Source organism: Acomys russatus, chromosome 9, assembly GCF_903995435.1.
Source record: "Acomys russatus chromosome 9, mAcoRus1.1, whole genome shotgun sequence".
NCBI classification, from domain to species: Eukaryota; Metazoa; Chordata; class Mammalia; order Rodentia; family Muridae; genus Acomys; species Acomys russatus.
The window spans coordinates 13,253,451-13,260,711 of NC_067145.1; the positions used below are offsets into that span (position 1 = coordinate 13,253,451).

Below are 7,261 nucleotides of genomic sequence, written 5' to 3' on the forward strand. Positions count from 1 at the left end.
CACCGTGACACAGCAGGCTTCCACAATAACTGAAGCTTGTACACTATTGGCAGTGTGTCTCGGAAACAGTGGGACTATCACAGTAAACAGTTAACCACTACACAAGTATGACTTAGCATCAAGGTAGAGCTGTGGCAACTGAAATTAGCCCCAGACCACCTTATGACAACTGCACTAACCACAGTGCAGATGAGAAGGAGACAGTGTTTAGCCTCCATAGAAACCCTGCTGCAGCCTGGACTGTGAAGTGCTAGAACACGGGGAGACCTTTGAACTGCAGCTCTTTCTGTATCCCCCATAGCATATACACACTCTTCTTCAGGAAGATCTCCTCTTCAGGAGGCAAAGTTGCCTTCACAATATCTAAGATTCTATTATGTCTCAGGACACAACAGACATTGTGGAAGACTTTGTCTTTGATCCCATAGAGACCCTTAATCATGGTGGAGATGGGATGCACCTATCTAAGATTCTTCATTATGCTCTCAGCCAATTCTTCCAGAGAGGCCAAGGTTCCAAAACACATACCCTTCAGTTGGATCACCTCATAAGCACTTTAATGCCCTGCTTGTGGACCTCCTGCCATAGTTCCTTGTTTCCATCAGTACCCACTTCTAGGTTCAGATACTTCTAGGGGGATGCTAACAACATTCACACTGCTCCACATGGGAACAAAGGCGTTTCTATGCACCCCTCCCATGACAGCTTACCGGTGAATTCCCAGGCTTTCTCCCATCAGGTAGCAGAACTGAGTGGAATCCAGATTATAAGCATTTCCAATAACTCAGTTTTGAGGAAAATCACTTATTTTCCAAGCCACATAGATCAAGATATCCACTTCATTGGAAAATATGAGCAGCTTACAGTTTGGACTGTACTTCACAATGTTGAGGATGATGAACTTGAAGATGATCACATTTTTCCCGACCAGATTGAATCAGTTCTACCCCTCTTGTTGACGGGCTTCCTCTGTGACGATGACCAGCTTGAAGTTTGCAGTCACATTGTAGTCTTTGACGAAGACAGTTCTTGGTGTTGTAAGGAAAAGGCTGCTAATCTTTCATTAAGATACTGATGGCAGAAGCCCTGGCAACAGTACCATTTCAAACAACCATAATTTTGCTGCGGGGGGTGGGCTGATGTTCTTCCTTAAGAAGAATCACAGTCTGCTGGTCCTTGAGGGTTGCCTGCTAGTGCATGATGGTGGAAATTAGGTGTGCAGTAGCATAGTCTGGGCTTGGCTACAGTAGCTCCAGTACCAAACATTTCTACTCATTCCTTTCTATGGCTTGTTTATGTTTTCATAGATTTATTTAATGGATTTATTCATTTACTCTTTAAGAGCCTCTGTCATACTCAAAGTCTATGTTGTGCAATTTTTTCTTATGTGTCAAGTGTGTTTCATTTCTCTGGGATTACTGCAGTAAGGTTGCTGAGTTAAGTGTAGACATATTGTCTTGGATGATAACAAATATGTTTTTGAGCTCATATGACATCAAGTTATCTGGGTTTGGGAAATTGTAATTTTAGGTATTTATATCTGATCTTGCCTTTGTTGGATGGGAGTTCCTTGGCTTCTGTTGTCCTTTCTAGTTCCTAGGTGTTTGTGATATCTGTGTGTTGCCTGGTAGGTATGCTATTGGACACAGAAAGGTATGTCCATTGGGGCTTCATATCAGAATGTGTTCCTAAGTATAGTGAGCTGATACTTTAAAATGGGGAGAGGCTAGAAAGAAATGGCTAAGGAGTTCCATGGGAGGAAGAAAAGCAGGGTTTTCCATCAGTATCTGATTCATCTTGGAATGGTGTAAATATGGAAGAAAACCTATATGAAGTAGCCTACCCAGATACTTGGAATAAAACTAAGAAACTGGATTTGGAGGAGAAGAAGGGCAGTGAAGGTCTGAAGCACCTCTGTTCTTTTCTGGCCTACTTATTTCTCTGGCATTCTTTGCCTGCAGATTGCCAAATAATTCCTGATGACATTAGAGGCTGTAACAAAGAGATATGAGGAAGAAGGGTAGGGGGAGAAGATTTGAATGATTCACTAGAGATGGGAACAGAGAGAAAAGGGAGAAAAGAGCAAACAGTCGACTAAGCTGGGAAAGAGGGAGATCTACAGTCAGCCTACCTGATTCTCTGGCTAGTGTGCTGTGTGGGCTCTCAGAGAATCTCTTATTCTAAGTATTATCAATAGTTAAATCAAAGATAGAGAGATCATTCAGTGTGTAAAAGTGCTTACTATTATGCCTAAAATTCTGAGTTTGGTTCATTGGCTTTACAAGGTGGAAAGAAAACAAATGTCCCAGTAATTGGCCTTCTAGCTTCACAGTAATGTGTCTCACATGCACCCACACTTACAAATAGATACACAACACAAAGATTGGAGAGAGAGAGAGACAGAGAGAGAGAGAGGGAGGGAGAGAGAGAGAGAGGGAGAGACAGAGGTGGAGAGACAGAGAGAGAGGGAGGGAGACAAAGAGAGACAGAGAGGTTTCTATTCAATAGCTTTAGAAATATAAATGGTAAGTTTTCTAAAATACTTTACTTCATTTGCTTAATTTTCAATTTTATTGCTATTTTTAATGTATATATTCAAGTTGAAATAAAATTGGTAGGTCTCAAGTATTGATTTCTATATAGTAGCAAGTATAGAGAACCAAATTTTTACATAATGTCGTTATGCAAAATATCAATATTAATGTTTCTATTTAAAGTTATTTCATTTATAGAACATACTCTTGGTTAATATCCAGTAAGAATATTAAGTGAAAGCCAGTAGAATACACACCGAACATTTAATTAGATCATGAATTATTTATTAAAATAGGAGTGTTTACACCTCAATTCCAAGAATCCAATGAAGGTGTACAGTTTGTAAAATGCATTTAAAATGATCTTTATAAGCCTAGCTTTTGTAGAGATTCATAATACAAAATTAACCAGTTAAAATATTATTTTACTAACTTTAGGTCTAAGTAAGTAAGTATCTTAATTTCTGAAAACACATTTACTAATTTAGCAATACCTATTTAGACTTTGCTTTGAAAAATCTTTTCCTTGTGGTGTCTAAACTATAAAAAGAATTATATGTAATGAAACAACTCCATTATTTTCAAAACATATTTTGAGCTAATAATTCAATTTGAGAAAATTAGACTCATCTTCCTTTTACATCTTCATAGATCAAGGCAAGAACATGTGTTTTACTTTAAAATCCAATATATTTTTGGACTAATTAATAATTTTGGGCAATTTAAATAAGGAGAATAAAATAAAAAGAATTTTTAAAAAAATTAAATAATAAATTACAACACTATTAAGAATAATAGATTTCTAAACACAGCTTGTTGTGTAAGAACACTTCACTTCACTACCATGAAGTCCTGTTTGATCTCCAAAACTCTTGTAATAAGCTGATATACTGCACCAGTTTCTGTAACCTCCATGTTGAACGTAGAGAAATATAGGAATATCGATTTAGCGAGCTGGCCTTGCTGCCTAGTCAAAAAAAACCCAAGCTTTATTTGCATTGAATGACTCACCCAAGAAAATATGATGGAGAGTGGTAAAGAGCATCATCATACATTGTTCTCTGGCCTCCATATGTTCTCATAGATGCCTGATGCAGTACATAAACAGATCACACACTCTTCTTCTATGCTTATGCTACAAATAGTCAACTCATGCACACACGAATGACAATAAAAACAACAACAGCACTATAGCAGTAGTAGCACTGTAGCATCTTTAGTATGTATTTTAAATAAACCGTCTCTCTTTTTTTTTTTTTTTCATTTAAAAAGGGCTTCAATTTAAGAGCTCTCTGAATGACTTAACTTTCTTAGTAAGTGAAACAAACCAACATATGAGTACTCAAAACTCAGGTTTCATTACATGATTTTAGAACATTTAACTCATTTGTTCAATCCTAGACCAACAGAGCAACCTACATCCCTAAATAATTGCCAAGGATTGGAACGTACAAACTGCAAACTAAAAGCTCCTGGAAAAGTTGCACTGACAGAGAAATGTAAATGGAGATACAATCATTTAACTGTTGTATGCTGAGAGCTCACAGTATTAGGACATTATTCTTTTTTTTTTTTATTTTTTCTATTTATTTATTTATGTATTTATCTCATTTTTTCAAAAAAAGGTTTCTCTGTTTAGCCTTGGAGTCCTCAACTCAAATTGTATACAAAGGTGGCCTCGAACTTACAGAGATCTGCCTGCTCCTGACTTCCTGAGAGCTGGGATTAAAGATATAATAGTCTTCATGTGTTGTTACATGGACAAGTATCTGGTTAAAGAGTAACTTCTATGTTACTAGTAATATGAATCAATATTAATTATTAATAGCCATTCTATATACGATGCAACATGGTGGGCACCATTAAGTAGGAGGGTTTTCCTCCTGTGCCCAAGCTCCAGGAATGATGATTAAAGAGACCCAAAACATTGTTTACAAAAACCTCCTAGAACATATATCTAGGCTCTTAGATCATAACTTACAATAATTCATTTACACAAATCAGCATTTTGCCTCATGGCTGATTACATTGGCTAAGGTTCCAAGTGTCTACTCTCTTCAAATTCCACTGACTGAATTCCCACATGCCAGGATCTACCCCAGAATTCTTCTGCCTGCCAGATGTCCCACCTTCTATTTCTTCCCTCGGTTATAAGCCATAGGTTTTCTAAATTATGGATGTTGAATCCACACAGTACACAATATATTCCTTATACAGTGTACAGAGGGTTTAGACATGTGGACAGGCTCCACGCAGTGAGCCAGAGTCCCCAATTGAATTTTATTAAAAAAAAAAAAAGCCAAAAGTCACTCCCAGAAAATTAAGTGTATGAGTTCTTAGATACTCCAGCATTTGTTCTTCCATAAAAGGGCATTTCGCAAACTGGTGGCCCTCGGGAAACTGCAATTTGCTGAATATCATTCTAATTGCTGTCCCAGAGAATTGGTAATGAGAACAATTATCTATTCATACCCCTACATCATGGAGTAGTTAATAATACACAGCTTTTGGAAAAGGATATGTAGGCAGCTTTTTCCACATAGCATAGACTCCATAATATGAACCAAACACTGATTAAAAATATTCCTATCAGCAGAATACAGACCAATTATATGTGAAGTTGTCAAAAAAAAACAAAAACAAAAACAAAAACAAAAACAAAAAAAAAACACAAAAAAACTCAGCCAGATTTTACTTTAAATAAAAATAATAAAAAAGTAAACTTTTGGTCTTAGAATGAAGCTCAGTGTTTGAGATACTATTGGTATGGGAATAGACTCTCTTAGGAGCTAGACCCACCCCCCAAAACTTGAACAAACAAACAAAGTATTATAGCAACCACAAAAAAATTATTTCCAAAGCTTTAGCTGTGGAAGTGCAAATGTTCTTCCATGTATCCAGTGAAAGTGCAAACAATGTATCCTGAGCTTCTGTTCTGAATAAAGAACATTAGACAACTACTTTCACTGTATCATAACAGTGATAAAAGATCCAAACGTTTTATTTGCTCTGTCTCTGTACAGATTATAAAGAACGTATGAACAATGACATCTAGTTGGCTTTAGGCAAATAAATGAAGGTAAATATTTCAGTTTCAGGAATTTCATAGAAATAATTAGTATTATAAATAAGGCTAACCAATTAAAAAAAGAACACATTGTTTATGAATTATTCTTATACATGCTATGCTTTCAATTATGTCAGAGCTTTATGCATTTAAGTAAAGCAAATCACTGAAAAGTCTTCAAAACCAGTGTATTATAGTGAAATATAGAAAATTATATAAGAAATATATTTATAAAAATTTTTAAAAAGGAAATGTATTTATTATATTCATGTTTGCCTGTATAAGGATCATGAACATGGCACTTATGACATATCTTCATGGAATTTGAGCTATTGAACATTTCACTGACAATACTGCATTCTGGTTTAATAGATTTTAAATGTAAATTATTTTTCTGTTCATATACTTAGTAGATAATTATAGCAGGGTAGGAAAGCCTGGAATGTGTTATTGCTTAATAGTTAGAAATTGTAATACAATATATTACTTTTTAATATCATTGTTCTGAAAATTAATTAGTTCCTAATTGTCACACCTGACTGATACTTGTGAGTGTACCTTATTTTGTTTTTATCTACTTGCAATTTTTTTCTCCATCATGTTCTGGTTAGATCTCAGGATTCGTATTTCTTCCTTTAATTCCTGTGATCTATGGTTTCATTGAGCTGTTAAATTTTACAGTTCTGAAATGGTTGCTTATGTTCAAATAACTAAGCCCAACATTGCAAAGAGAATAAAGGTTGGACATAGATTTAATTTACATTTAGTAGTCATTAGCTCATAACAAGCAACTAGTTTTAAAGGTGGAACATATATTAAAATATTTTCATACAGATTTCTAGACGTAAATAGCAATGAGAAGTTTTAAACAGATCACTTAAGTCTTATATATTTCCTCACTAACCTTAAACTAGTAAAAAGTATGACCCCTTTGTGTGGCTAGCCTTACTCTTTCTTTTGGTATTTAAGAGATTTTGACAATTAAGAGATTTGTCTCCTGACTTTACTACTGTAAGTGTTCCCTTGAATGATCTACACTCTTTCTTCAAGACTCACCCTTGAGCTGAATCCTGTTCATAGAGTTTTGATCCAGGAGGCCAAACTGAGATAGAAAATCCTCTTATAGATGCCAATAAATCTCTGTGGTATTAGAGTCCCCTGTAGATATTGCTAGTAGTCTATACCTTCATTATTAGGCTTTGAGTTGCATTAAGTCCAGAGATTTGAATTCACTGCCTCTTTCATAGATCTATAAAACAGTGTATTTGAAGTAATTCCTATACATAGGCATAGTGAGACACTATTGAATACCACATAAGTATGAACTATAAATTATCATTGTCTAACAGCTATCACTTGTTCTATAGTTAAGAAGTTTCTGTGCTGTGTTCTGACAGACACAGATGGATAATGCAGAACAATAGTGTCTCTACCCACACAACAGAAGCCTCGCTCACTTTCAAAGTGCTTTCCTTAGAATAAGATAATAAAACTTATGGCTTACTGGAAATTAATGTATGGTCTTTAAAAAGTAAACTGGAGTAAAATAAAAAGAGTTTGGAAAGACATTGATAAATATAGCTTGGATACACTGAAAAGAGTGGATTTTCTACTCTGTTTTCTCTGTACTTTCAGAGAAAGTGGTGGAAAACATGGTACA

At 35.4% G+C, this 7,261-nt stretch overlaps 1 pseudogene; it reads right to left on the bottom strand.

The window, feature by feature from the left end:
- Positions 1-250: 250 nt before the first annotated feature.
- Positions 251-3,449, bottom strand: LOC127193582 (L-lactate dehydrogenase A chain-like; annotated as a pseudogene).
- Between the last annotated feature and the right edge of the window lie 3,812 nt (positions 3,450-7,261).